The 8,847-nt window shown below is 36.8% G+C and overlaps 3 non-coding genes across 3 annotated transcripts in view; all 3 read left to right on the top strand.

Moving 5' to 3' along the window:
• Nucleotides 1-7,254: 7,254 nt before the first annotated feature.
• Nucleotides 7,255-7,373, top strand: LOC113088614 (5S ribosomal RNA). Its single transcript, XR_003286134.1, has one exon. It is a non-coding gene; the product is annotated as a 5S ribosomal RNA (ribosomal RNA).
• A 950-nt stretch (nt 7,374-8,323) lies between these two features.
• LOC113088621 (5S ribosomal RNA) lies at nt 8,324-8,442 on the top strand. The gene has a single exon (XR_003286141.1). It is a non-coding gene; the product is annotated as a 5S ribosomal RNA (ribosomal RNA).
• Nucleotides 8,443-8,816: 374 nt separating this feature from the next.
• Nucleotides 8,817-8,847, top strand: part of LOC113088613 (5S ribosomal RNA) — a 119-nt gene continuing 88 nt past the window's right edge. The window contains exon 1 of the ribosomal RNA XR_003286133.1: nt 8,817-8,847. This exon is cut by the window's right edge and continues 88 nt beyond it. This is a non-coding gene — a ribosomal RNA (5S ribosomal RNA).

Genomic DNA, 8,847 nt, shown 5'->3' with positions numbered 1-8,847 from the left:
TTTAACCTTTCGAGTCGATTAACGCATAATATGCGTTTTGAGTCATTTCACCACTGATAACCCCGCAAAGAACTTAAATTACATCTCAGTTTTAATCGTACAGATAAGAGAGCAATACATCAAATCGAATCTGTAAAGGTCTAGTTTTTTTTGGATACAGACATAATAACAAAAAACCTTTGTGCACTTATAAAATAAAGATAACAAACAAGGTGCGCTGTCTACAGTCTTTGTCTCGGCGCTGATCGTCATGTACAAACATTTCATTAAAATGAACTGTAACTCCGAGAATACTCAACGAAGAGACATGAGAGAGATATCTATAGAGAAGCCTGGAATGTCTACTTTTAAACTAAACAAGTGCTGCCGAAAACAAATATTCTGTGATAAAGTAATCCATATGAAAACAACGCAATGTCTGTTTTTCATATCTCTGCTCATTATATCTAATGTGACCATGCCCCCGCGCGCTGAACGCGCTATTCAGATTCAAACTGAAGCGCGCGGGCTTGAATACGCCCACACAGAAGAAAAAAGCAGCCAGACTGTTCTTCAAGTTTTTATTTTATTTTACTGTTTGCTTCGCGATGACAGGAATAAGACTTAATTCACCCCAAAAAGATGTGATGTGGTTGAGGATTTGAGAAATGGATTTCCTCAGAAAAAAGAATGAAGCACTTTATTCAGCAGAGATCATAAACATGAGTAAGTCTCTTTTTATTTATTTGTACTAGTTTTTCACATAACGTGTAAACATTTTACTAGTTAGACTTTTTCCCAAACTATAATTCCTGACTAAATGTATAATCAAGTGAAACATTATGAAGTTTCAATAACAATATACAATACTATACCATTCAAAAGCTTGATGTAAATAATATAAATGTGACAAATAGAGATAACTCTAAACAAATGTAAAAACAATGCTTTCAATTTATTACCCCTAAAAAAACTGAAAAATATTATCAGCTCTTTTCAACATTAATAATAATAATAATAATAATAATAATAATAATAATGATATAAATGGGGTTTATTTGGTAGAAAATAAGTTTGTTAAAATGATTTCTGAAGGATTGTGTGACTAGAGAAAGGATGCCAAAAAAATTTGAAAGTCAGCTTTGATTGTCCCTAATAAACTGTTTAACTGCTCCCCCAAGTGGATATTAAATTATGTTGTGGGATAATTAAATATATTCTTAATAAACTACAAACATAAAATTATATACTTTTATTTTGTTCTCACATTCTTTCTTGTAAGTCCTCCCTCAGAGTGGCACAGTTGAATGGGAGGCTCATTATGCAGCTCATTATGCAGGCCTTGTTCTTCTCAGGTGTAAATCACAATGATATTCATGATAGTTGACGCCTACTCGCATATGACTTTTACCAACAAAAAGTGTTTTAGAAAATTTTAAATCAATATATGTTTTTCTGTGAGTGAGTAAACAAGATGATTTTCACATCATTCAGAAAGAAAAATTCTAGGCTACAAGCTCCAGTTCTCAGCTTTTCCGGCAACCAATTTTATGTATGTGTTTTATTGCCTTATTCAAGTGATTTAACATTTTTAGTTTTTCACTAACCATGCATAACATTTTTTTTCTCAAAAATACAATCATGTACATGCATGCATTTCACATATTATTATAGCCCAGTTTGTGCTGATTACAGTGATATTAGACTTTACCCATTTAGATATTTATAAGAAACTGAAAAAAGCACAAATGTCAGGGCATGACAAAACTTCTCAAGGCCCCAAAAATACCCTTAGACTCCAGAGGGTTAACCTTCAAGTCTCAAGTAAGTCCCAAGTATTTTTTTCTTGAGCAAGTCAAGTCAAGTCAAGTCAAGTCACAAGCTATGTCAAGTCAAGTCCAAGTCAAGGCACCTTAATATTGTTATTTTACCTGCAGAATCTGATCTTAATAAAATTAAAAGACAAGATATAAGTAACTGTCAGTAAAGTAAAATAATTTGGATTTGCATTGTAAATACTCATGTTCAGTAAAATACATCATGGAATCAAACAAAATTGTAACTTCCTAAAATTATTTATTTTTCACTTCTGCCAACAGTGTTTGAAATGTTTTACATTTTCAACATTGAGTCCATAAAACAAATAATAGCTAAACATCCAACAGACTCCTCTCTGAACACCTCTCTCTCTCTCGCTCTCTCTCTCTCCCTCTATCTCTCTCTCTCTCAAACACAGTTTACATACAACATTAAACTGTTACATTTCTCCTCTCTCTCTCTCTCTCTCTCTCTCTCTCTCTCTCTCTCTCTCTCAGAGTATAGAATATAAATATGACGTATTTTCAGTTGTTTCATACTTTTTTGTTATGTACAATACAGACCAAAAGTTTGGACACACCTTCTCATTCAAAGAGTTTTCTTTATTTTCATGACTATGAAAATTGTAGATTCACACTGAAGGCATCAAAACTATGAATTAACACATGTGGAATTATATATGGAATTATATACATAACAAAAAAGTGTGAAACAACCAAAAATATGTAATATTCTTGGTTCTTCAAAGTAGCCACTTTTTGTTTTGATTACTGCTTTGCACACTCTTGGCATTCTCTTGATGAGCTTCAAGAGGTAGTCACCTGAAATGGTCTTCCAACAGTCTTGAAGGAGTTCCCCAAGAGATGCTTAGCACTTGTTGGCCCTTTTGCCTTTTGTCTGTGGTCCAGCTCACCCTTAAACCATCTCGATTGGGTTCAGGTCCGGTGACTGTGGAGGCCAGGTCATCTCATCACTCTCCTTCTTGGTCAAATAGCCCTTGATGCCTTCAGTGTGACTACAATTTTCATATTCATGAAAATAAAGAAAACTCTTTGAATGAGAAGGTGTGTCCAAACTTTTGGTCTGTACTGTACATAACAAAAAAGTATGAAACAACTTAAAATACGTCATATTTATATTCTGTACTGTATATATATATATATATATATATATATATATATATATATATATATATGCACTTCTCATGATTGGGTAATCGCGGCAGCTACATTAGTTTTTCTGATTAATTGTTTTGCTCTATGAGAAAGACAAGGTAACAAAATATTCGGGGCTTATGCCCCCTTAGCCCAGCCCTAGCGCCGCCCCTGGAATGCGTTTTTTTGAAGGCCTGCTAGCGGATCATTAGGGGCCGTTCACATCACGTCTTTTGCGCGCGCAAGTTCGTTATTTCCAATGTAGGCGCGCGTTATGTAGTGATGTGTCGTTCTTGAACGATTCGTTCATTTTGAACGAATCTTTAATGTGACTCGGGAAGAACGAGTCGTCTCGGGGAGTGATTCGTTCAGTCGCGCATGCGCATTATTCTATGGGTTCTGTTCTAGTAGTAGTAATTCACCTGTCATTCAATGCAGTCTTGAGCCGGAAAGAGAATTGATTAGTTCATAGTTCGAGTCTATCGGGTTTTTGACTCGTTCCTCAATCACGTGACAGCCCAATACGTTAACCCCAATGCAGCATGAGCCGGAAAGAGAATTGATTAGTTCATAGTTCGAGTCTATCGGGTTTTTTGACTCGTTCCTCAATCACGTGACAGGCCCAATACATTAAACCCAATGCAGCATGAGCCGGGAAAGAGAATTGATTAGTTCATACTTCGAGTCTATCGGGTTTTTGACTCGTTCCTCAATCACGTGACAGCCCAATACGTTAAACCCAATGCAATTTGAGCCGGAAAGAGAATTGATTAGTTCATCTCATGAGTCTTCGGGTCGAGTCGTTCCTTAATCACGTGACAGCCCCATACGCTAAAACCATAGACACTGACAGTAAAAGAATGCAGATAATTGAATAGTTCATCTTCGGTTCTTCGGGTTTTCGTTCTTTTGTACTGTGTGACAACATTGGCTAGAGTAATTAGTTCATTTACAACTTTCCTTACAAAATGGGTGCGTAGTACTTATTTATTATTAGTATTATTTACTCTTACAGTAACGTGATGCATTTCTGGTTTCAAATTGTTGTTTTTAATTTCTGTCATGGTGGTACTTTTCCATAACACTGAATGTGGAAATAAAGAGTTGGTTATGCTTAAAATGTTGATCTTTTTTCTGTCTGTTTGTTTTTGTTTAGTTGTGCAGTTATTAAATCAGATTGTCTGTGTAAACCATACTTTTGTAACATATGACACTTTATAAACATTAAAAACACTGTACATACTTTTGAATAGTTGTTTATTGTTTATTACAGAAAAGCTTTTTAACAAAGAGGACAACTATTCCAAAATAAATTAAATAATAAAAATGTAAATAATTAAAATGAAATTAAAATGAAAAGATAATAAAGCCACAGGGTCTAATAACCTTAACAAATGAACTTTAAAAGTACAATATATAAAAAAAAGAAAAACTAAATATTGCACAACAAGCTATTCCCAAAATAATTTTAAACCATTTGAATAAAAAATAAATGAAAATTAAGAGATACTAAAGCAATGGAGCCTTATAACAATAACAAATTACCTTTTAAAATCACAACAACAAAAATATTGCACAACAAGCTAGTCTTTTTCTAAATAAATAAAAATAAATAAGCTTTAAAATAAATAACACACTGTGGCTATATTTTAGGACTTGCTTTAAGGCATGTTTACATTATTAAAAAAAACAACAAGCTCCCTGACCTTGGATGGGCTGAGTCTGTGAGTTCTTCTATCTGAGATAATCTGCCCAGTTTTAGAAAAAAAAATTCAGATGGCACGGATGTGGCCACAATGCAAAGTCTTGTCTTTGTGACTTCAGAAAGGCTTGTGTATACTGGTGAACATCTCCTCCACCAGGCCAGAGGGTCTGATGTGCGGGGTAAGAGTGGCTCTGCAAGGTTGGCCATCATAGCATCTGAGGTCTCAGAAGAGGTAGCAGAAGGCCTCAAGCTTGCTACCCTCTCGTCAAAGTCTTCCCAAAACATGGCCCCTGCACTGGCAGTGAACCAGGATCTGAAACTCCTCACTCTGAGCTGGGTTAAAACTGTTAAAGCTGAAGTTATCATAACCTTAATGTCTTTAACATTTGTCTTTAACATTAATAATTCAAATTCAAAATGTTATTTGCTTTTAATGTATGTCATTATGTCCTTTTTTGAGCAATCTTCTTATACATATATTACACCAATATGTCAAGTCTGCCTAGGAAAAGCAATTATTATACCAGCAAACTCAAAATTGGAGTAAAAATGAACAAACTAGTCTATAAATACTTTTTATTGTAAGCTTGGATTATTATATTATTATATAGCCTAGTGTTTATTTACCGATAGACAGTCAAGAAGACAAATTAATCAAAATTTTATTTATAACAGGGTTTTATTTATTTATAAAATAATAACAAACCACAGATCCTCAACAAACAGTAACAAAAACACAGTGACAAATGTCAGAAATAGCGCATGGGGCTGTCACGTGATTAAGGAACGAGTCAAACTCGACCCGAAAGACTCATGAGATGAACTAATCAATTCTCTTTCCGGCTCACCGCATTGGTTTCGCGTATGGGGCTGTCACGTGATTAAGGAACGAGTCAAACTCGACCCGATAGACTCATGAGATGAACTAATCAATTCTCTTTCCGGCTCAAGACCGCGTTAGTTTCGCGTATGGGTCTGTCACGTGATTAAGGAACGAGTCAAACTCGACCCGAAAGACTCATGAGATGAACTAATCAATTCTCTTTCCGGCTCAAGACCGCGTTAGTTTTGCGTATGGGGCTGTCACGTGATTAAGGAATGACTTAAACCTGAAGACTTCTTGTCAGATAAGAGGTGAGATGAGCTAATCACAGACTGAAGACCCAGGTAAAGAATGAGTATTTTTTTCTTTATCTCATAGCATTTTATTTTTGTATTGTTTGTCGTGTGATCATCTTTGCGTAAGTACTAGATGTGTTGGGGAGGTAGCACTTAATATTTTAATAACATTTTGCTAAAATGAACGAAATGAACGAAATGACTCGAAAAAAGATTCGTTCATTTTGCTGAACGAGACTCAAAAGTCCGAGTCGGTAAAATGATCCGAACTTCCCTTCACTAGCGTTATGCGCGCTCATAATGATAGCCGCATCGAGTTAAAAACATCTAAACTTTTCAGAATGCCGCAAGCGCCCCCAGGTCATGTGACAATAACTAACCAATCAGCTTCATCCTTTCCCGTATCAACGTTGACAGCTCAGCTAAGATGAAGGAACAGCTGTTCATAGCTGTATATGGATTGCCATTTTGAAATGAATTTAGTAGCAGAGCTACTGCGAGCGATTTTTAGTGCTGCAAATCCATTTATACTTTGCTGAAATTTCAGCGTCTTCATTGAGAGAGAGCGTGTCATGGATGCTTAGCAACGACAGACGCCCCAGGAGCACTTCTGTCCGAGCGCTTTGGAAAGAAGGAGAAAGCGGCGCGACTAGCGTTTTCCACGCGTTTTTAGGCGCGAACTATTGAAGACAAAAGCGATGACCCTCTGTACCTCTCAGGCTGACATGTCGATGTGATGTGATATCTGATTTAAGTGGGCGTGGTGTGTGTAAGGTAGAGAGGGCATTACTGATGATAGTGTCCTGATCCAGTCACGACCTCAGCCTGCGCTCCAGCTGAGTAATCAACTTTATTTTAAAAAATAATTTATATATTTTATATTCAAACTGAAAACATGATGTGATTAACACTCAAGTCATTCAAGTCATCGTGTCTCAAGTCAAGTCAAGTCCCGAGTCTTTAACTTCCAAGTCCGAGTCAAGTCTCAAGTCCTAAAAATAGCGACTCGAGTCGACTCGAGTCCAAGTCACCAAGTCACAAGTCCCCATGTCTGCTGGTTAGTACTTGGATGGGAGACCGCCTGGGAATACCAGGTGCTGTAAGCTTTTTGGACATTTTTCACTTAGTATATAATAATTTTGCCAAAAAATAGAGTCAATGCCCAATCTCTGAATATTTGCAGGTTTGGGCCTGGTTAGTACATGGATGGGAGACTGCCTGGGGATACCAGGTGCTTTAATCTTTTTGGAAAATTTCACGAATGATATAATAATCTTTCATTAAAAAAAAAAAAAAAAAAAAAAGAGTCAATGCCCGATCTCTGAATATTTGCAGGTTTGGGCCTGGTTAGTACTTTGATGAGAGACTGCCTAGGAATACCAGGTGCTTTAAGCTTTTGGGCTTTCTTTCCTACTTATATAATGTACTGGCGATAAGATTGGCTGATCTTTAAATAGCCCTCTCTTTGCAGCAGACTTCGCTTACGGCCATACCAACCTGGCTATGCCCGATCTCGTCTGATCTCGGAAGCTAAGCAGGTTTGGGCCTGGTTAGTACTTGGATGGGAGACCGCCTGGGAATACCAGGTGCTGTAAGCTTTTTGGACATTTTTCACTTAGTATATAATAATTTTGCCAAAAAATAGAGTCAATGCCCGATCTCTGAATATTTGCAGGTTTGGGCCTGGTTAGTACATGGATGGGAGACTGCCTGGGAATACCAGGTGCTTTAATCTTTTTGGAAAATTTCACGAATTATATAATAATCTTTAATTAAAAAAAAAAAAAAAAAAAAAAAAAAAAAAGAGTCAATGCCCAATCTCTGAATCTTAGCAGGTTTAGGTCCGGTTAGTACTTTGATGAGAGACTGCCTAGGAATACCAGGTGCTGTAAGCTTTTTGGACATTTTTCACTTAGTATATAATAATTTTGCCAAAAAATAGAGTCAATGCCCGATCTCTGAATATTTGCAGGTTTGGGCCTGGTTAGTACATGGATGGGAGACTGCCTGGGAATACCTGGTGCTTTAATCTTTTTGGAAAATTTCACGAATTATATAATAATCTTTCATTAAAAAAAAAAAAGAGTCAATGCCCGATCTCTGAATCTTAGCAGGTTTAGGTCTGGTTAGTACTTTGATGAGAGACTGCCTAGGAATACCAGGTGCTGTAAGCTTTTTGGACATTTTTCACTTAGTATATAATAATTTTGCCAAAAAATAGAGTCAATGCCCGATCTCTGAATATTTGCAGGTTTGGGCCTGGTTAGTACATGGATGGGAGACTGCCTGGGAATACCAGGTGCTTTAATCTTTTTGGAAAATTTCACGAATTATATAATAATCTTTCATTAAAAAAAAAAAAAAAAAAAAAAAGAGTCGATGCCCGATCTCTGAATCTTAGCAGGTTTAGGTCTGGTTAGTACTTTGATGAGAGACTGCCTAGGAATACCAGGTGCTTTAAGCTTTTGGGCTTTCTTTCCTACTTATATAATGTACTGGCGATAAGATTGGCTGCTCTTTAAATAGCCCTCTCTTTGCAGCAGACTTCGCTTACGGCCATACCAACCTGGCTATGCCCGATCTTGTCTGATCTCGGAAGCTAAGCAGGTTTGGGCCTGGTTAGTACTTGGATGGGAGACCGCCTGGGAATACCAGGTGCTGTAAGCTTTTTGGACATTTTTCACTTAGTATATAATAATTTTGCCAAAAAATAGAGTCAATGCCCAATCTCTGAATATTTGCAGGTTTGGGCCTGGTTAGTACATGGATGGGAGACTGCCTGGGGATACCAGGTGCTTTAATCTTTTTGGAAAATTTCACGAATGATATAATAATCTTTCATTAAAAAAAAAAAAAAAAAAAAAAAGAGTCAATGCCCGATCTCTGAATATTTGCAGGTTTGGGCCTGGTTAGTACTTTGATGAGAGACTGCCTAGGAATACCAGGTGCTTTAAGCTTTTGGGCTTTCTTTCCTACTTATATAATGTACTGGCGATAAGATTGGCTGATCTTTAAATAGCCCTCTCTTTGCAGCAGACTTCGCTTACGGCCATACCAACCTGGCTATGCCCG

Source organism: Carassius auratus, unplaced genomic scaffold, assembly GCF_003368295.1.
Source record: "Carassius auratus strain Wakin unplaced genomic scaffold, ASM336829v1 scaf_tig00046503, whole genome shotgun sequence".
Classification (NCBI taxonomy): domain Eukaryota; kingdom Metazoa; phylum Chordata; class Actinopteri; order Cypriniformes; family Cyprinidae; genus Carassius; species Carassius auratus.
Note: the sequence above shows the minus strand (reverse complement) of the source record. Positions and strands in the feature narration are given on the sequence as shown.